We start from the raw sequence: 23,172 nt of genomic DNA, 5'->3' as shown, positions 1-23,172 counted from the left end.
TAGAAGCATTGCCGACTACATCGTTATGAAGAACTCGCACTACATTCTTTGCAGCGGTGATGACCTTTGTTAAACAAATAATGAATGACTTGGACCAACTTCAAAGGGATCTTGCACATAGGCCTGTGGCGAGACCGAATGATGTCCCACGAGCACCAGGAGCTTTGATGTATTCATGATTTTCTGTTTGAGTCCGTCTTTCCTTTTCTATTGGAGTCTGTAAGTCATGTTGAGTTTGTATTTTCTTTCTGTTTTGAGTCTGTATTTCTTCAGAGTATGACAGTCTATTTTTGGAGTCTGTATTTCATCTTTGCATCGAAATTTGTTAGTCTTTTGGAATTTGTTAGTTTTGAGTTTGTAATGGAGGCATTTGTTGTTTTATTTTATGAAAACTAAAAATCCCAAAAAAAAATGTTTTATTTCGCACTTATCTACAAGAACTACGCTTGGTCTGATTCATGCGGGGTCATGATACGTAGTCAATCTCCATAGGATTCGACCGTAACCAAATAAAAGAGAGTAAAGAGAAGAAAAGAGCGGAAAAACAAAAGAGAGAAAATAAGAGATAAGAGAGAGTAAAGACAAAGAGAGAACAGAGGCATGAATGAAAGGAAAGGAAAGGAAAAGAAAAGAAAAGAAAAGGGGATGTTTGCAATTAAAAGAAGGAAAAGGCCGGGATGACGCATGCAACCAATCAAATACACAATAGAGACGGTTAACTGTTTAGGTGCATTCATGCCCAATGTGCGGTTACCAATATGTTAAAGCCTAATCGCTAACAAGGTTGTTTGTTTGATGCATTAAGTCCAGGCAGGTGGTTAGTTGATTGGCATTCTGGCAGCTCACTCCTACAACACCCGATCGAAAGACAGGCTGAATATGGTCGACCAAGAACCGGAAACAAGTATTGTCGACCCATCGAAAGAGGTGGAAGAAATGGACGTTAATGCAATGAGGGAAGAAATGTATAAGCTGAAACAACAGATGGCTGAAATGTACCAAGCTTGGGCGAAAGGGCATCCACCACCGGTTTATCCCGTCAATCCTGCTTATATCCCACCATCAGCCCAACCTCCGGAGCCTCCCACTGTGAACTCCCCCTCTACCAACAATGCCATGGCACCACTTCCCATACTTCTCAAGCTCTACCACCCAAACAAGTCCTGTACCCTCCCACCAATTACACCTGTTTTTGTGGCACCTCCACCTGCTACATTACACAGATCTTCCAGTGAACCCCTGTTTCAAACTCATGACAACCAGTACTATCCCCCTGAACCCACCTTCAAAGTTCCAGAACCATATCCTTACACTCCTCATCTTGATATCCCGGTAGAGACCAAGAAACCGCCCAAAATCCGGAGCATGAAGAGATAATCAGAAAGGTCAAAAGCTTAGAGCAATCGTTCTAAGATATGAAGGGGCTGGGAGGCCAAGTGAGTGTAGCCTATAAGGATTTATGTGTGTTCCCAGATGTTCAGTTGCCAGCGGGGTTCAAAATGCCCAAGTTTGATATGTACGATGGGCATGGCGACCCGGTAGCACACTTAAGAGGATTCTGCAGCAAGATGAGAGGAGTAGGTGGAAGAGACGAATTGCTGATGGCATATTTCAGCCAAAGTTTGAGTGGGTTGGTGCTATAATGGTACACCAGACAAGATCATAGTAGGTGGTACACATGGGACCGTCTGTCATTTTTAGTATAATCTTGAAATCATCCCAGACCGTCTGTCATTGACAAAGATTGAGAAGAAGCCCGGTGAGAGTTTTCGAGAATATGGGTTCCGTTGGAGAGAGCAAGCGGCGAGGGTTGACCCCCCGATGAAAGAAAGCGAGATGGTTGATTATTTCTTGCAGGCTTTGGAGCCCACTTATTTTGGTCACTTGGTGTCAGCGGTGGGCAAGTCCTTTAATGAAGTTGTGAAAATGGGAGGCATGGTTGAAGAGGGACTCAAGTCCAATAAGATCATGAGTTACTCAGCAATCAAGGCAACCACTCAGGCCATTCAAAACGGTACTGGAGGTGTTCTCGGAAAGAAGAAGAAAGAGGATGTTTCAACGATCGAGTTGACAGCTTGGGGTGGATCCAGGAACCTTCCACCGTTCTATAACCAGCCTCGACCCTATCCCCAAACATACCCCCACACTCCATATAGCCCACCATAACACTACTACCTACCGCTAAATCCCTATTTTTCTGTCTATCACGCACAAACCTATACCCAACCTCCCGCTCATGCACAATGGCGTGCGCCAGCTCCACAGAGTCCCTACCAAGCTCCACAAAATACCCATCCACCCCCAAAAGCCTACAAAACCCCTCCTGGAACATGTTTTTGACCTAATCAAGCCTTTAAGAATGAGAGGTTGCAGAAGCAGAAGACTTTCACTCCATTGGGAGAATCATATACCAGCCTATTCCACAGATTGAGACAGTTGGGTATGTTGAATCCAATCGAGGCCAAAATGCTGAATCCCCTTCCCAGAAATCTTGATCGCTCGGTGAATTGTAAGTATTGTTCAGGGGCCTTGGTCCATGACACAGAGAAATGCTGGAAACTAAAAACAGCTGTACAAAATCTCATTGATACTTATCGGATTGAGGTTCAAGCCCCAGAAACACCAAATATCAACCAGAATCCACTACCAGCTCACCTTGAGACCCATATGATTGAGTTGATACACAAGGGAGGGGAGGCTAAGAAACCCTTGCAGACGGTGATGATGATCCGCTCCAATTAAACCAGTTCAAAGGAAAAGGCAACCAGTGGGAAATCAGTGGTCCAGTTGAAAGGGGGAGAGAATAAGCTAGCTGTGGTAGCCGAGAAAGGGTCTTCAAGCACTATTGCAGTGAAACCAGAGAAAGCTAAAGTGGTAGTATCAGGGGTTACAAGTAAACCTATTGTGATCGTGAAGGGTGCTCGCACAGAGCCTGTTATTATAAAACCAGTAACTCAGCTTCCAGTAATCAACAACAAGGAGGTCCCATGGAATTATGAACGAATGACAGTAACCTACCAGGGGAAAAGGTTAAAGAAGAAGTGTGTGAGACTCATGGTTTGACTCGATCGGGAAGATGCTTTGCCCCCGAAGAGTTGAGAAAAGCTAAGACCTCAAAAGATAATCCAGTGTTGGTGAAGAAAGCAGTAACTGAGGAAGAAGCAGAAGAATTCCTGAGAAAGATGAAAGCGCAAGACTGTTCCATTGTGGAACAGTTAAGGACGATACCAACTCAGATCTCGCTCTTGTCATTATTGATCCATTCAGACGAACACCATCGTGCTTTGATGAAGATCTTGAACGAGGCTCACATTCCTGACAAAATCTCAGTAAACCACTTGGAAAAGATAGCTAACAAGATATTTCAGGTAAACCGAGTCACCTTTTCCGATGATGAGTTGCCCATGTAGGGTACCGAGCACAATAGAGCCCTCTATCTGACGGTGAAATGCGAAGACTCCGTGGTTACTCGGGTACTGGTTGACAACGGGTCTAGAGCGAACATCTGTCCTCTCGCCACATTGAACAAGCTGCAAGTGGAGGATAAAAGAATTCATAAGAATAATATTTTCGTTCGGGGATTCGACGGTGGAGGGAAGGATTTAGTCGGGGACATAGTGCTTGAGCTCACAATAGGGCTAGTTGAATTTACTATGGAATTCCAGGTGCTCGATGTGGCTGTTTCGTAAAATCTGTTATTGGGACGACCCTGTATCCATGCTGCGAAAGTAGTCCCGTCTACTCTGCATCAAATGGTAAAGTTTGAATAGGATTGATAGGAAATTATTGTACATGGCGAAGATAGTTTGTGTGTGCCCAATGGTGCCATTGTTCCGTTCATAGAGGTTGATGATGGCAAGGGACTATGGGTTTATCAGATTTTCGACACAGTATCGGTAGAGAAAATTTTGAAAGGAAAGTACGCTCCAACTCCAAAGATGGCTGCTGCATCAGTCATGGTAGCTGTTGAAATGTTAAAAAACGGTTTCGTACCGGGCAAGGGTTTGGGTACATCTCTGCAAGGTATTGTGCAGCCAGTCTCCCTTCCAAGGAATCTAAATACTTTTGGTCTAGGGTTCAACCCTACCGTTGCAGACATGAGAAGAGCTAGGAAAATGAAAAGGAAAGCATGGGCATTGCCAAAGCCAGTCCCGCATCTGTCTAGGTCATTCGTCAGGCCGGGTGCCAGAAAGCAACTATTGTCAAAGGTCCCTGGACCACTGATTGGAGCCGATGGAGACTTGGAGAAGCGGTTCGAAAGGTTATTCACTGAGGTTAACATGGTTCAGGCTGGGGAAGGGTCCAGCAAGGCAGATGTGCAATTTGTGGGAGCACGTGCAAAAGTCAACAACTGGGAAGCTACTCCTCTTCCTATCCGGAGGGAGTCTTGGTAGTGGGTTTTGATTTTCTTTTAGTTATCTGGATTATTCCAGGGTCTGTAATTCAGATATTATGTTCCGTCCAGTTGGATGTGTTAAAACCCTGTTATCTTTATATTCAATGAAATACAGTTGTTCCTTTTCCGTCATTTCTTCTAATTTTATTTTTGTTTTGTTTTCTTCTTTTGTACAGTTATTTTTATGCTGATATCAACGACATGACATGCGTGACAAATCTTCGGCCCAGTTTTAAAAGCCAATCTAACTCTGAAAAAATAATACAAGAAATTGAGTGTGATGACGAGTTGAAATTTGAGGATGATGAGGCTTGTGAAGAAATTAGTATGGAACTAAGTCATTTTGAGGAAAAGCCCAAACCTAATTTGAATGACACAGAAACAGTTAATCTAGGGGACCAAGAAAATGTCTATGAAACTAAAATAAGTGTCCATTTGGAACCTCAACTCATGGAATAGATAATTAAAGCACTGTTCGAATACAAAGACGTTTTTGCATGGTCATATGATGACATGCCAGGCCTAAGCACTGATTTGGTGGTTCACAAGTTACCCACTGACCCGGCATTCCCTCCTATCAAATAGAAGCTGAGAAAGTTCAAAACGGATATGAGTGTAAAGATCAAAGAAGAGGTCACCAAGCAGTTCGATGCAAAAGTTATTCGGGTCACGCGGTATCCCACCTGGTTAGCCAATGTTGTGCCTGTGCCAAAGAAGGATAGCAAGACGAGGGTGTGCATTGATTATCGGGATCTCAACAAAGCAAGTCCGAAGGATAATTTTCCCCTGCCAAACATCTATATATTGATTGACAATTGTGCCAAACATGAGATTGGTTCTTTTATGGATTGTTACGCGGGTTATCATCAGATCTTGATGGACGGGGAGGATGCAGAAAAGACGACATTCATCACACCGTGGGGAACGTACTTCTATCAGGTCATGCCATTTGGCTTGAAAAATGCTAGGGCAACCTACATGAGGGCAATGACAATAATATTCCATGATATGATACACCAAGAAATCGAGGTGTACGTGGATGATGTGATCGTGAAGTCTAGAAATCAGTCTGACCATGTCAGGGATCTGAGGAAGTTCTTCCAGAGGCTTCGCAGGTAAAATCTCAAGCTTAATCCTGCAAAGTGCGCTTTTGGGGTTCCGTCTAGAAAGTTGTTGGGGTTCGTAGTCAGCCGACGGGGTATTGAACTGGACCCATCAAAAATCAAGGCCATCCAGGAATTGCCACCTCCGAAGAATAAGACCGAGGTGATGAGTTTGTTGGGAAGATTGAATTATATCAGCAGGTTCATCGCTCAGCTCACGACAACTTCGAGCCAATCTTCAAACTGTTAAAAAAGGATGCTGCAGTCATGTGGACAGATGAATGTCAGGAAGCGTTCGATAAGATAAAGGAGTATTTGTCAAATCCACCCGTGTTAGTCCCGCCAGAACCAGGGCGACCCTTGATTCTATATTTGACGGTTTTGGACAATTCATTCGGCTATGTATTGGGTCAACATGATATCACTAGTAGGAAGGAGCATGCCATCTATTACCTCAGCAAGAAGTTCACATCCTACGAGGTTAAGCACACTCATCTTGAGAGGACATGTTGCGCCCTAACTTGGGTTGCAGAGAAGTTGAAATATTATTTGTCATCTTGTACTACTTACCTCATATCTTGCTTGGATCCATTGAAGTATATCTTTCAAAAGCCTATTCCCATAGGGAGGCTTGCAAAGTGGCAGATCCTGCTCACAAAGTTTGACATTGTCTACGTGACTCGAACTGCAATGAAAGCACAGCCCTTGGCGGACCATTTGGCCGAGAATCCGGTTGATGAAGATTATGAACCTTTGAAAACTTATTTCCCCGATGAAGAGGTGATGCACATTGATGAGTTGGAGAAAGTTAAGAAGTCGGGATGGAAATTTTTCTTTTTCGGGGCTGCAAACATGAAGGGCATGGGGATAGGAGCAGTACTTATTTCTGAAATAGGGCAGCACTACCCTGTTACGGCTTAGCTTTGTTTTTACTACACCAACAACATGGCGGAATATGAGGCCTACATTCTGGGTTTGAGGTTAGCAGTGGATATGGGTGTCCAGGAAGTCTTGGTCTTGGGTGACTCGGACCTCCTTGTACACCAGATTCAGGGAGAATGGGAAACACAGGATTTGAAATTCATACCGTACAGACAATGTTTGCATGATCTTTGTCAACGGTTTCAGTCGATAGAATTCAAGTATATCCCAATGATCCATAATGAAGTCGCCGATGCTTTGGCTACTCTGGCGTCAATGTTACATTATCTAGATAAGGCTTATGTGGACCCTTTGCAGATTCAGGTCCGTGATCAGCATGCTTACTGTAATATGGTGGAAGAATAACTTGATGGGGAGCCATGGTTCCATGATATCAAAGAATATATCAGGATGGGGGCATAGCCGGTACAGTCCACAAGTGATCAGAAAAGAACAATTCGACGATTGGCAAGTGGATTTTTCTTCAGTGGAGGGGTATTATACAAAAGAACTCCAGATCTTGGATTGTTAAGGTGCGTAGATGCCAGACAGGCCACAGTTATCATGATTGAGGTACACTTTGGAGTTTGTGGACCGCATATGAGTGGGTACGTTCTGGCAAAGAAGATTCTCCGAGCAGGTTACTACTGGCTCACTATGGAGCGGGATTGCATCAGTTTTGTGCGTAAATGCCATCAGTGCCAAGTTCATGGAGATTTGATTCATTCTCCACCATCTGAATTACATACAATGTCTGCATTATGGCCTTTTGTTGCTTGGGGCATGGATGTCATTGGGCCAATCGAGCCGGTAGCATCGAACAGACACAGGTTTATCCTGGTAGCCATTGATTATTTCACTAAGTGGGTTGAAGCGAAAACGTTCAAATCTGTGACCAAGAAAGCAGTGGTTGACTTTGTGCATTCAAATATCATCTGTTGGTTTGGGATTCCGAAGGTAATCATCACGGACAATGGCGCTAATCTCAACAGTCATCTGATAATAGAGACATGTCAGCAGTTTAAGATTATGCATCGCAATTCTATCCCATACCGCCCTAAGGCGAATGGAGCGGCTGAGGCAGCCAACAAGAATATAAAGAAGATACTTCGAAAAATTGTGGAAGGTTCTAAACAGTGGCATGAAAAGCTGCCGTTTGCATTGCTGGGTTATCGCACTACTGTTCGTACTTCGGTAAGGGCCACTCCTTATTTGTTGGTGTATGGCATGGAGGCGGTGATACCCGCAGAAATCGAAATCCCATCCCTTCGGATTGTCGCTGAGACAGATATTGATGACGTTGAATGGGTCAAAACCCACTTGGAACAATTAAGTCTGATCGATGAAAAGAGATTGGCAGCAGTGCGTCACGGCCAATTGTACCAACAGAGAATGACAAGGGCATATAACAAGAAGGTACGTCCACGGAAGTTTGAAGTGGGTCAGTTAGTGTTGAGACATTCTCGCCTCATCAGATTGAAGCAAAGGGAAAGTTCGCCCCAAACTGGCATGGGCCATTTGTTGTAACTAGAGTGTTGTCCAATGGAGTGTTATATTTGACAGATGTGGAAGGGAAATGTGTAGAAATGAATATCAATTTCGATGCAGTCAAAAGATATTATATATGATTTCTTTCTTTAATTATACTTGTTTGTATTTGGCATATTTTGAAGATTGAAATGACGAAGGCGTTTTGTTCTGCTATCTAAACACTTTATCCCGTGTCACCCCTTTTTGAGCCTTATTTATTTTCTTTTATACCCCTCTTTTGGGATCAACGGCACAATTCAGAAACGCAAGTGCACAGGATAAGTAAGTGAAAGGAAAAAGAAAGAGTGAACGAGAAAGGAAAAAGAGAAGAAAAATGAAAAGAGAGAAGAAAGAGAAAGGAAAGAAAAGAAAAGAGAAAAGCAAAAAGAAAAAAGAAAGAAAAAAAAAGAGAAAAGAAGGAGAAAAATAGTAAAAGAAAAAAGAGAGAAAAGCAAAAGAGGAAAAAGAGAAAGAGAAAAAGAAAAATCACAACAACAAAGTAATTTCTATGACATGAACTACGTTCGACCTGATTCCTTTTAAGGATACGTAGACAGCCTCACAGTTCGGTCTCATCAAAATAAACATCCAAAAGCCCCCAAGCAAGAAACTGGGGCAGAAGGCGTGGTTGTTGTAAGAAATCTGATTCCGAAAGTTGTATCTTTAACCCATTTGAATTGTCTTGAGCCTTTTATACCCTTTCTTTCTAACCCTGTCCAAAAGCCCACATTACGGTCCAAAGAAAGACCTTCTGATCAGTCTTTGAGAAATTCCAAGTCAAGCAGGTAAAGGTAATTCATGTTAGGGGCATCACTCTAGTTCAAACAGGAAAAAATAAAAATGAGAGAGTCTTATTTGTGAAAACCTTCATAGGCACCGTAAGGTGATAGGAGTTGAGAGAAAATGAAAATGAGAGAATCTTATTGGTGAAAACCCTCACGGGCACCATGAGGTGACGAGAGTTGAGAGAAAAATGAGAGAATCTTATTAGTGAAAACCTTCACGGGCACCGTAAGGCGAAGGTGAGTTGAGAGATGAATGGATGAAAGAGGTCTGTTGGTGAAAACCTTTCAAGGCACCGCAGGATGGACAAGGTCAAGGTTTGGGTAAGGTAATCAAGTCATGATAATTCTGGGGCAATGAAGTACAACAACTGAAGGTTGATTGGTTGGACAGATTGGGCTGATTAATCCGAAATGCATGTCATGATCATTGGTACCAGATGTTCCACTCAGATAAGTTTCTTTTTCTTTTTCCCTTTGTAGCAGTTATCTGGTTTTGGATTTTTCTTATTCTTAACCCGCAAAGTCATTGCATTCATTTTCTTTTGGGTATTTATCTAAAGATGTTTCAATGTCAGTCTTGTTCAAATCGAGTGAAAAGGATTTCAAAGCTCACTACAAACTTCCAAAATAGCAAGGCACTGAATGGTCAAAGCATACTAAGGATAACACGACGTAAGAGGGGGATACAAGGAATCACCGGAAGTTTCATCGGTGGAATGGTTTGGTAATGTCATCGGAGATACAAAAGTTAAGATAAAGGGGTCATAGGTAAAACAACAGCGAGGGTATAGAACACTTGGCCTGTAAAAAGTCATGGGGTTTGAAAGTCAGTCAGGAAGTCAAAGCGGTTCAGGGCCAGTTCGGAGAAGCCAGTCAGAACAAACATTGCAGCAGAAAGATCTTCAGCAAGAATGCCATCAGCTAACCACTACTTTAAACTGACAAAATTTTCTTTGATTGAAACAGGGGCAGAAAAATTCGTTAGATTCGAAGAAACTCTCCGTGGAGAAAGGCAGTCACCAAACAGGTTTGTTTTAATTTTCAGGACCCTCCTAGAAAATGGACCTAGTTTAAAGATCAGAAATAGCATAATCTAGCATAAATGCATCCCAAAGGAATATAAGTTGGCTTAGAAGTTTGCATGTTCAAGATAGGATTCAATTAGGAGTTTTCAGGACCCTCCTGAATAATGGGACTTAGCTTTATGATTTCAATTAGATAACAACATTTAGCGTAAAGTCTGCTGTAGGGTAGTATAATTCAGCTATAAAAGTTATCACCCTTAAGATAAAATTTGACCTTTGATTTTCAGGACCCTCCTAGATAATGGGGAGTAGTTTAAAAATTCTCATAGATAGCAAGATTTAGCAGAAGTCACACCTGTAGAAGATATAACTTAGATTTAAAATTGTCGTTTAGTTAAGAGTTGTCAGGACCCCCCAGCGTAATGGGACCTAGCTTTCAAATTCTTAGTAATATTTGGTAATATGATTCAGTTTAACACTCACATATGTGCCCAGTTACCAAACTGGGGCAGAAAATTTTTCTTTGTTTTTGTCTATTTTGTTGAAATCAGGTACCCGCTTGGAGAACAGGGAGAAGACATTCAAATGCAGCAGTCAGGAGCCCGCCTGGAGAGCAGGGAATACATTCAAGCGTAGCAGTCAGGAGCCCGCCTGGAGAACAAGGGAGTACAATTTAAGTTTTAGCTTTCAAATTCTTTGTTTGTTTTGTTGAAGTCAGGAGCCCGCCTGGAGAGTAGGGAATACATTTCAAGTTGAAATCAGGAGCCCGCCTGGAGAACAGGGAGTAAATTCAAGCGCAGCAGTCAGGAGCCCGCCTGGAGAACAAGGGGGTACCATTTAAGTTTTAGCTTTCAAATTCTTTGCTTTGTTTATTTTGAAGTAAGGAGCCCGCCTGAAGAGCAGGGAATGCATTTCAAGTCAGCAGTCAGGAGCCCGCCTGGAGAGCAGGGAATACAATTCAAGTTGAAGTCAGAAGTCCGCCTGGAGAGCAGGGAATACATTCAAGTGCAGCAGTCAGGAGCCCGCCTAGAGAACAAGGGAGAACCATTTAAGTTTTAGCTTTCAAACTCTTTGCTTTGTTTATTTTGAAGTCAGGAGCCCGCCTGAAGAGCAGGGAATACATTTCAAGTTAGCAGTCAGGAGCCCGCCTGGATAGCATGGGAATACATTCACGTTTTGAAGTCAGCAAGCCCGCCTGGATAGCATGAGAATACATATCAAGTTCAGTAGTCAGGACCCACCTGAATAAGGGGAAAACATCTCAGTTACAATTCAAGGTGGCAACAAATGGATGTCTCCGAGAGAATGGAGGACAACAAGGCAACAAGAAACACAATAGCAAGTTTGAAGATATAGATAGGACTTTTGTAATCCATAGACCATAGTCTAATCTAGCTTCTTGTTTTATTTTGACATGGTGTAATAAGGGGGTTCAGTAAGCAGTAGCAACAACATCAGTAACAGCGAAATCACAGCTGCATGGTAGTCTCAGCTACAGAAACTTCTCGAACTACACTAACCTGATTCCTTTATAGCCAAGGATATGTAGGCAACCTCAGAAGTAGGGTGCGATCAACTCTTTCAAAGAATGCTTCCCACGGAGTATTCAAACGGGCAAAAATCGCTCGTATCCGCTTACTTTATCTTTGCACGAAAACTCTTCGTGTTTCTAGGCAAAGAGGGGCAGTTGTGAGCACGTGATTTTTGCCCTATATGAATTACTCCCATAAATTCAAAACAAAATAATTTCTTTCAGTGTTTGCAATTTTGGGGATTTTCTGGCAATTGTTTGCATTTATCTCTGCATTTTTATTTTATTTAATTAATGAAAATTACAAAAAAAGTATGTTGCATTTGCATTTAGGATTCAATTTTACATTTTAGGATTAATTGACAAATTAGTTATTTTATAAAAAATAGGAAAAATCACAACAATAGTTTATTTTGCACTTTTAATTTTAATTGTGAATTTTGGTGGTTTTTCCTTTAATTTGGTTTTTAATTATTTGTAGTAGCAATTATTAGGGTTAATTAATTTAATGTGGTCGGATAATTTGGTTTAGGATTTAGTTTAGGTTTTAGTGGAAAGAAGAAAAAGATTTTTTTAAGAAAAATGAATTGGAAAAAGGAAGGAAGTAAAGAAGGTTTAAATTTGGGCTCAAACCCAGTCCAACCGTCCCAGCCCAAATAGAAGCCACCGAATACTCGGCCCAACCCATGCTTGACCCGGTTCGGATCCTCTCTCAAATGAAACGACATCATTTCGATCAGTGTCAATCTGAGCTGTTGATCTCCACTTGATCGAACGGCTCGGAACTAATGCCTGGGGAGTATTTATATGTCCGAATCTGTCCCACCCCCCTCAAAACCCTTCTGTTCACCCCACCAGAACACCCAAGCTTAACCCTAATAGATCCGCCCCAATTTCCACCACCATCCACCGGCGGCGCCACCCCAACCACTCCCAAAATAACACCACATGATCATCAAGAGCCCCTCATTCCGAATCCCCACTCCGTTTGCCTCGAATCAACCTAGAACTTCTCGAATCTTGATCCGAAGAGAAGAACCCTAAAATTCCAAAGTCCAAATCAACGAGTATGTTGAAGATTTCAGACTGTAATGGACTTTATTCGCGTGTTTTCACATGAATACACACGACTAAGGGCTATTCCGGTCAGGAATTTGAAAAGCCCTTCAAAGTTAGTCGAATAGGCTTCTGGCCGGTGTTAGGTATCTTCTTTGTTTGTTTTGTTTATTTATTTATCTTTTCTTTTGTATTTCTGCTTCATCTCCTCTTCTGGGTTTTGTTTAGTTGTTCTAGAGTTTTGTTATTCATGCATGATTAGTTTGGGAGCCTTTCTTAATTAGTTAATTGTCTAGCAGTTTAGTTAATTCCCTCTATTTGTGTCAGTTAGTAGTAATTTAGTTTAGGGTATTAGTTTTGAAAATTGTTCTAGTACTTGGATGGTTCTGTCTCTCAGAAGCTCATAGAATTTAGGGTTGTTAATGTACGAATTGGGCTTTAGTCTGTTGTTGACCCATCTCGCAAATGTAGCCCGTTTAATTTGGTCTATATCCTTGGGTCAATTTGACCCGTTTGGATTTCTGAAGTAATTTTCAAAGGGTTAAGGGGTGAATTAGGTAATTGGTTTAGGGAATCTAGGTTGTAACTGTTTGGGAAGCTTCTGGGAAGTTGGGGAGGGGACTACTTTGCAAAATCTGAATTTACACCAGGGGTGTTTAAGTAAAATGGGAACTAAAAAGGGACTGAATGGCAAAATGTATCTCCTCGGGTCTGCCCTATTTGCTTGACTATAAAGGCATCTTTTCCTTGCCATTCAAGGCAGACATAGAGAGATTAGGGAGCTGAAATTAAAAAAAAAAAACAAAAAAAAAACAAAAACAGCTGAAAATCATTATTGCATTGAAATCCTGATTAGAACTTTCGGAGTTTGTTTCTTTTATTGCTAAAAGAATATCTGATCCTATCTGAGGTTCAAAAATGGTTTGAACATTGGGTAATGAAGGCCCTGTTTTGAGCTAAGGAATGGGTTCCTCTCTTCTGGACTGATTTCATGGCTGTTTTGTTAAATCTGGGTGAATTCCTGTTGTTGTTGCCTACTGACCCTTACCCCTTCTTGCTTTGTTCTAGGTACTCATTCGACCTCAAATGACATGTGAAATAGGAATGGGAATATTGATGTTTTATGGCAGTTTGTTTCTGAGTATTTGATGCTGTACTCATGTGTGCCTTGTTAATTAACTTGTGGCTATTTACCTCTTCCAGATTTTGGTTTAAGTGTTTGAACAAAGACTGTATTTTGTTAGTTGATTCGAATGGTTGTGATACTCTATTGAAGCCCCTATTTAGTTTCAAAGTTGATTAGTAGTAATTCTAATTTTAAGATGTATAAGATTGGTTGTTCTTTGATCATGAAGTGTGTTATGTTACAATGCAGGAAGATCTCCTACTTGATTTAAGTGAAATCAGCCTGTGATTGTTTTCTTTTCCAGGTTTATAGTTAAGCAGCTCCAAGTCCATTAGTGACTTTTAATTGTCGATTAGTCATAAATGAAGTCTTTCTGAAACTTGAATTTATTTTCTTCTTGCTGGAATTTCGATTTGGTGGCTTTCAATGATGAAACGACTTGCATATGGGCTATTGATAATCCGGAATTGTAGCTTCATTTCAGCATGTACGTTGATATCCAGAATGTGTTCTGTATTGTCTTAAAGACGTTGGTGTCTGCTCAAACTCTAAAATCTCCATAAACAATGTATTTTACTTCAAGTCTTAGCTTCAGATCTTGAGATTGGGCTACCATCAATGGCCCAGTTGTGATCGATTTTGCCTTCTGCAGCTAGACTAACGGTCTGGGCTTTAGGATTGAGCCCAGTTGTCTCGAGCTGGGCAGCTAGTCGTTGGGATACAGTGATACCCAGGCCTTTTAGCAATTTAGTATTAGCTTTGTCTATTGTTAGCTCATTAGCTATTAAAGTTTAACTCAAACATTGGCTTAAAATAAATAGAAACTCCCTTATGCCTTTTAATCAATTACTTACGCCCATTAAATAGTTAAGGTGTGCAAAATTAGCCCAACATAAATTTTATGGCCCTAGAAAGAGTAGTTCAAACATCCTTTGAAATTAGAATTGAGGCGCACCATTTAGCGAATTTCCCATGGCGCTCACAAAGGTAAGACGCACAGTTACTTTAGGGCACGTTATTTAATAATTTTACTTTCTTAAACTCGGGTGCGCATTTCATGTGACCCAAATCAAATCTTAAAACGTTGAATAAAATATGTTTAGGATTGCGGGTGCATTTCATGTGGCGCGATCCAAAGATGTGTTTTAAACGACGTTCAATCTTCTTTAAAAATCAATTAAAAGCGGTTAAAAGGTTAAAATTGCACATAGGTTCAAAATGTTCTAAAATCAGATTATTAAGCCAAATATAATAGTTGAGCGACCGTGCTAGAACCAGGGAACTCGGGAATGCCTAACACCTTCTCTCGGGTTAACAGAATTCCTTACCCGGATTTCTGGTTCGCGGACTGTATTACAGAGTCAACCTTTTCCTCGACTCGGGGTTCGAACCGGTGACTTGGGACACCACGAATCTCCCAAGTGGCGACTCTGAATCTTTTAATAATTATCCCATTTCGATTGTCCTTTAATTGAAAAAACTCCCTTTTATTTATACTCTCCCGGGGGTGTAGTAAAAAAGAAGGTGTGACATAGGGTATGACAAGAACTCGTAGAGTCTATACCATTAACATCTAACTAAATCAAGCAAGCATGCCTCCAATCGGCCGCCCCTCATTGAGACATGTCCGGATGACCTTTGGAGAAAAATAAAGGCCAAGGAATATTCAGTCATTGACCAGTTAAACAAGACGCAAGCACAAATATCCATTCTCTCGTTGCTGCAAAATTCTGAGACGCACAAAAATGCTTTGTTAAAGGTGTTAAATGAAACATACGTACCAAGTAACATCACTAGCGGGGAAGTGGATAATATGGTAGGACAAGTGTTGGAAAGCCATAAGATCACCTTTTATGAAGACGAGCTGCCACCTGAAGGGCTGGGGCATAACAAAGCACTGCACATCACCATGCAATGCGAAGATTATTTCAGCACCAGAATCCTAATCGATAGAGGTTCCAGTCTTAACATTTGTCTGCTGGTAACACTCAAGAAGTTGGGTAAAGGGCTGCATGAGATAAAGGATGGAGAAATCAATGTAAAAGCCTTCGATGGTTCTCAAAGTTCCACCATTGGTGAAATCAGTCTATGCCTGTAGATGGGACCAACCTGGTTCGAGGTCGATTTCCAAGTAATAGATGTACAAGTGTCTTACAACTTGCTACTGGGAAGACCATGGATTCATGCTACTGGGGCTGTAGCATCAACATTGCATCAGGAAGTAAAGTTCGAATGGAATCACTAGGAAGTGATCATTCATGACGATGGTAGCAACCCTATATACAGTGGCCAGACCATTCCGGCGATAGAGGGAAGAAGGAAGCTGGGTGGAGAAACTTACCACCACATTGAGCGGGTCAATGCTATCGACAAAGGCAAATGGTGGGATAGCAAAATCGAGAGTATAATAAGTTGGAATGGGTACGAACCTGGCAAAGGGCTATGCAAGAATCTCCAAGGAATCTCTAAACCCATAAAACTCAAGAAACATGGCACTACCTTCGATTTGGGATATGAATACACCTGGGAAGAATTCAATAGCTGGTCGCCACTATGGTGTGGTCCCTACTACCCACTAGAACAGCCAATACTACATCTGGAGTAGACCTTCCAACAGGCCAACATTATTTATGGGTTAGATGAAGAAGAAGCACTTGCAGCGGTAAAGAACTTGTTTCTAGAGGACAGTGATATGGACTATTGCATTATTCTCGATGAGGAGGGGGAGGAAGGCCCTTCCATACGGGCTATGAGCAGAGGGGCACATCTCAAGAATTGGACCATCAGGACAACCAAAGCCCGATGAGCCTCGGGGTAGCAAGGCTAAAACAAGCATTATTCACTGTTTTTACTAAATGATTTTCTTTTCGCATTTTTAAATTCCCTCAATAAGATCTTCTATGTCCAAAAACGTAACTCAATTTATCAAAAACATTTTTTAATTTTTCTTATGAATTAATGTTTATTGCTATCGTCTTCTCTCCTTTCTTTACCAATACAACATTACTATTACTTGTCTTGATGAACCAATGACTGTGACATATAATCGGACAACGCAACAACCATACATTTATTCAGAGGAAGATGACATACCTAACAAGATTGTCAGAGAAGTTGAGAACTTTGAGAACAGACCTAAGTCCAACCTGGACGAGACCGAAATTATCAACCTGGGAGATGCAAAAAACGTCAAGGAAACGCGAATCAACATTCACCTATCGCCATCAGAGAAGAAAGAATACACAGAATTTCTAAAGGAGTATGAGGACATATTCGCCTGGTCGTATGATGACATGACTGGTCTGAGTATGTCTATTGTGGCACACAAACTGCCAACCAATCCAATGTGTCCACCTAAGCAAAATCTCAGAAAGTTCAAGCCTGATATGAGTTTGAAAATCAAGGAAGAAGTCACCAAGAAGATTAAAGCTAAGGTTCTCAGGGTAGTAGAATACCCGACATGGTTAGCCAACATTGTGCTAGTTCCAAAGAAAGATGGGAAGGTTAGAGTCTGTGTCGACTACCGGGATCTCAATCGGGCCAGTCCGAAAGATGACTTCCCTTTGCCAAATATACACATCCTGATTGACAATTACGCCAAGCATGAGCTACAGTGTAGATTGCTTTGCTGGTTATCATCAGATTTGGATGGATGAGGAAGATGCTGAGAAAACGACTTTCATTACGCCGTGAGGAGTGTAATGTTACAAGATAATGCCTTTCGGCCTGAAGAATGCAGGGGCCACCTACATGAGGGCAATGACTAACATCTTCCATGATATGATACTGTCACACCTCCGTTTTACACACCCGAAGGTAGTACACATGGAGTTTTTCCAATTTAAGTGACATTATTCGAAATGAGATTATTTATTTAATTCAGCGTTGCCACTTGGAATAGTTTATTTGGTGTCCCAAGTCACCGGTTTATTTTAAAATCCCAAATCGAGGAAAACTCGACTTTCCTTTTGAAGTCTGCGAACCAGAAATTCTGTATAAGGAATTCTGTTAACCCGAGGGAAGGTGTTAGGCACCTTCGGATTCCGTGGTTCTAGCACGGTCGCTTAAACTTCATAATTAGCCTATTATCTGATTTTAAAAACATGTTTTAGACTATGGTATAATTTTAAATTATTAATCACTTTTAATTAATTTTAGAAAGATTCACCGTTATCTAAAACACGTCTTTGAACCACGCCACATGAAATGCACCCGCGGTCCACGACACATTTTATTTAACGTTGTTGAGATTTGGATTTGGGTTACATGAAATGCACACCCGAGTTTAGGAAGGTAATATTATTAAAATACGCGCCTAAAACAACTACGCGTTTTAAATTTGCGAGGGACATGGAAATTTGCTAAATAGCACACCTCGATTTCTAAGAATTTAAAAGATGTAATTAAGTAAGGGCCACGCGTTTTGAGATTTTATTTGGCGCGGTGCACCTCTAACCCGATTTTAAGAGTCTAATTAATTGAGGAAAGCTTAATGGGATTCTAATTATTTGTTCGAACCTATATAGCAACTACTAAGCATTGTATTGAACAACCAGATGCCTAAAAAAAGAAATTGTCTTCACAATAAAATAACTAAACGAAGGAGCTGAATTTGATGAAACGAACAGGCCCAACTAGCAAGAGGTAAATAATCCATTTACAGATGTCTTCAGGCTTGGGCCTAAGATGATCCCAATTCTGAGGGAAGAAAGAATGTCCAGGGATAGTCGAATCTGAGGTCAAACCCTTTGTCAACCGGGCCAACATTAGGTCCAAACTTCAGAACCAAACCTTTGTACAGAATCATTTTAATGCCAATCAACTAAGGCCATACAAGATACGAAATTAAACTAACATTTTATTTCTGCATTTTAACGTTTCAAGGACTGCTGTGAATAGTCCTAGGACTACTACTATTTTAACATTTTATTTCTCTCTAGGACTGCTGTGAATAGTCCCGCCGCCACTATTCACGTCTCATAACTCTGTCGTCCGGCAAGGTAACACCACAACATTAGTCTCAAAAGAACCCCCTTCTCTTTGCGAACAATCCCCAGTTGGTTTCATTATCAAATAATCAACCAACTGCTACAAATCTGAATGTTTTCGTGAAACTTACTGTAGCAGCGTCCCAGATTTGTTTTTCTGCTTCATCTTCATCAATGATGTCGTGTTGAAGCATCCATGAATGTAGTATCCTCTCCCCAGCCTTTGGCTGTGGGAGAGATGATCCAAAATATCAACGAAACAACTCCTAATTACAATCCAAAACCTTCTTATGCTTCGCAACTTCAAACCAAGCAAGCTGCCACAACTTCGCACAAGATAAACCTACTGCCTGTCATGTTTGAACATGGGGAACCAACTATAGAATTCACCATGGATGAGGTTAAAGAGTTTACAATAGAAGAAGGACTGCATCAAGCAGTTGTAGTGAAGTTTTCATACGGAAAACCAGATCTTCAAGAATTTTGTAAAATCTTTTCGTCGCAATTCGATGTTCAAGGTCGTTGTAATATTAGGCTTCTGGAGTTTCGTCATCTCTTGATTAGATTTGACCTACACAACGATTATGTTCAGTTCTTATCTAAATCAACTGGATATGTCAAGGCAAAAGGTGATGAATTCTTTTTTCGAACTTTTCCATGGACATTAGGATTCAATCTGAAAGAGGAAACATCCATGGCTGTTGTGTGGATATCGTTTCCAGGTTTGCCGCCTAATTTCTTTGTGAAGAGGTCGTTATTGTCCATTGCCTTAGCTGTGGGTAAATCACTTGCTGTTGACAAGGTAACACAAGATAGAACACGACCTAGTGCAGCGAGGGTGAAAGTTATACTTGATCTTTTGGATAAACATCCTAAAAAGATTAAGCTACTGATAGTGGACAAAATTTCGGGTAAAAGTATCGTACATTACCAGGAGGTGGTGTATGATAATCTTCCTACATATTGCACCTTTTTCAAGCATCAAGGACATGGTAAAAATGTTTGTCGAGTGAGGAACGAAAAAGAAGGAAAGGAGGTAAGGGCAGAGGAAGTGACATCTGGAAGTAATATGCCTGTTGTTGAGGTGAGCACTTTTGACAAATTACAAGGTGATGCTAGGGACTTCTTGAATGCCAAAAGAATGAATCAAAGAGCTATGGAAATAGTAGGTGATAAGCTGGGTGATGAAGCAGCAAACCAAAAAAATTTGGTCTAGCAGCAAGTTTTGCAAAATGAAGGAGTTTTTGTGGCTACTGTTGGGCGAAAGGAAGTTGGTGATCGACCAGATGTGTAACTGTTTGATTTAAATACTGATAATCAAGGGATATCAGTAGGTGATGTAGCAGGTCCGTTGAAACTACTGTCAGGACATGTTACAGGAGATGCTATAAAATCAACTGGCATATGTGCAAATATGATGGCTACTGTTGCACTAAAACAAACTAGGGATCGAGCTGTTGCATCTGTGGACCCAATGGAGAAATCAACTGGAATGGAGCAGGCTGCACCTAGGCTTGTGTATCCTACAGCTCGAACCAAAACTGATACAAAGAGATTGCAAAGTTATGAATTGTTGATGAGGAGGACCTAGCTGGGCTAAAGGTTAGTAATACAGGATCTGTTCCTAAAAGAGCTAGGAATTTTTATAATGCCCAAGAGCAGGCAGCAGGTGCATTGAATACAAATGGGAAATATGAGGTTAGTGCATTGGGTACTGCATTTCTAAATAATGCTGAATTACCAGGTGCACGAGTTGCTAAGTTGCTTTCTTCTAATGATGCAACTGTTGCATCAACTGCTGCAAACTTAATGGAAGCTGTTGATCGAGCTGGTGCGTCTGTGCAATTTAAGTCTAAGGCAGGTAGTGATCGAGGTGATATGACACAGAATTTAGATGCTAATACACCACATATTGTAACTGAAGGTGAGGTCCATATGTTAAACAGTAAACTGTCAACTGCTGCAAGCCTAAATGGAGATCGAGCTGTTGCACCTGTTAAACCAGTGGTGAAATCACCGGTAGCAGGTGGTTTGGATGATGTTGTTAATATTGTATCAGGAGAAAAGCCAGCAGACTATGTTGGTGCTACTGATGGGGTTAAGGAAGAGCAGATCGCGAGGAAAGCAACAGCTCCAATAGCTACTTCTGGAGCTGCTAAACATAATGCGGCACTAGTTGATAAAGCTGAAAAACAAGCAGCACTTATAACTACTGCTGTGAAACAAACTGATGTGACAAAAATAACTGATAGGACTAATAGAGATGTAATTTATGAGGGAAAGGCTAATGAAGATGTGAAGGTTGTTCCTTCAGGAGAAAAGGATGGTCATGACGCTAAACACATGAACTCACCAGATGGAGGTGAAAAGCAGAACTCTGCAGTTGCTACTACTGCCCAGTTTTCAGGGAATCGAAATGCTGGTCAAAAGGGTATGATTTTGAAAATTAGAACTGCGGATATTTCTAATGATGGTAGGAGTAATAATACGAGCAAAACAAATGAAGGTTGGAACATGGTAACATCTAGAAAATCACCTACAAGGCAGGTGGACTCACAGAAACAACAGAAAACAGATGCTGGCCGAAATGCATCTAGCAGTTTTCCAACACAAACGCCTTCGAGCTTCTTGCATCAGATAAAGATGGTGAACCTGATACACCAGTTCCAAATAAGGATATGATGTCCAAGCAAATAGTCACACTTGCCAGCACTGGAAAAAATGCATAGCACAGTGAGAATTTGCCTATGACATTGGGTTTTCGACAACAGGTTGGGGAGGAACTAATGGGCAATGCACACAGCTCTAACATTCCTACATTGCATTTTTCTAGCCCTCATGTCGAACAAATTATCAAAGAGGCTCAGAATGCAATGATGACGCACTCTAATATGGTTAAACAACCAATGGTCACTTTGAACACATCAGTTTTTGAAGTACCATCACAATCTTTGGAATCCTGCGGAGAATATGCAGGTGAGTTGATGTTTTCATCTGGAAATAATAATGAAGTTATCAAGGAAAATTTAAGGGGGATGGCAATCAAATCTAAGCTATGGACAGATCAACGCGAGTATGATGATGAGGAACTCTGTGGTGATGCGTATGTTGGGAATTCGAGTGAAGAGGATGACCAAGAGAGTGAAGACGAAGGTGTGCTATCAGTAGGCTCACAATCAGTTCCTAAATTTGGAAGCTCCATGAAGGAAACTTCCAGCAGCAAACTCAATGCAAAAGCACAAGCATTTGTGCCAAACACTGGAAAGCAAAAAAGTGTAGCTAGCACAACAGGTACTTCTCTGATGCAAAATACAACAACAATTAGGCTTGGGCAGCTGCAGAATGTGGTGGAAAAAAATGCAGCAACATCATTTCTCGAACAGCAACAGCAGCAATTGAATACAACATCTGACCAGCAATTGAAGGCAAACAATCCTGGAGCAAAGACGATTGAGCAGCAACATTTTGCAAACAACTCTGGAGTAATTTCGACTGGGAAGCAGCAGATTTTAACAACCACTTCAACTGCTATTTGTGGGGCTGAATCAGCACCAACACTAGAAGCTGGGCAGCAACAAATGGTCACAACCACTCCAGCTATTTCAGCAGAAGAAAGAAGACTCTTGGATGCAATAGTAAGTGCAAATCCTGTGAATTCTACATATAATAATGCTGGCAGCACTGGGCGTGCAAGTAGAAGCAGGAACAAATTGCAAACTGTAGAACAACCACGACACAAGGCAACATTGGTTAATCCACAGGAGGGAAACACTATGGTGCCACAGGGTTTTGATCATGACATACCAAATCCGGTGATTGTGGGCAGAGATACACATGAAGAAGGAGGAAGATGATACTCTAAATCAATGCCGGGCAGAGGTAGCAGGAAAAGGGGATTTATCACCAATGCATAGTGGAAAAAGTAAGAAGTCTCGTACAAAGGATAAAAGTTGGGACGGCAAGGTGAATGAAGATGCAAACGTAAGGCGACTTCCAATGAGAGTTGACAAACAAAAACAGGCCATCCAAACTACATCTACAAAGTCCAACCGTTCAAAAAAGAAATGATGAATCTCGAACACATTTTGAATAGGGTTGATGAACAAGACAAAGAGGTACAACTTGAAGAAGTTACAGGTTTGGACAAGAAGGGACAACATTTTAATTACTACTACATTCTATTTTATCATTTTATTAGTATAATCATTTGTAATATCATCATAGAGTATGTTATAAACTCTGTGATGATCATAGAATATTTGGCACTTTCAACTTCTTATTTTTTACATGCATGCTAGTAGGTGAGGCTTTTTAAGCCTCAATAGGATTAGTAAGGTAAGGTTTAGCCCGGTTTGTGTTGCCTTGGTCCTATGCCTTTGAAAAAATATCCACACGGCTATGAGATTATATGTCCTCGTGAGACTTTGCCGGCAGCTACACCATGAATCCTCTACATGAGACTGCCATCATAAGGCAATGTGAGGCGCAGAGGAGTGATTATATAGCCAAGGCATATGGGTAACAATACCGGTTCTATTGTCCCCCTTATTTATACTTTTCCTAATTGTTATATTTTTATTTTCTTTTATTAATAAAAAACTAGCCCTAGGCGCTTGCCTAGCGGATTGCCAAAAAAAAAAAACTAAGTGTTCTGAATTTTAAATCACAACTTCAACTTAAATATGCTCATAAGTAAAACAGAAGTAAATCA

The sequence above is a fragment of the Nicotiana sylvestris genome, chromosome 10 (assembly GCF_000393655.2).
Source record: "Nicotiana sylvestris chromosome 10, ASM39365v2, whole genome shotgun sequence".
Lineage (NCBI taxonomy): Eukaryota > Viridiplantae > Streptophyta > Magnoliopsida > Solanales > Solanaceae > Nicotiana > Nicotiana sylvestris.
The sequence above is the reverse complement of the archived record's forward strand: the minus strand, read 5'-3'. Positions refer to the sequence as shown.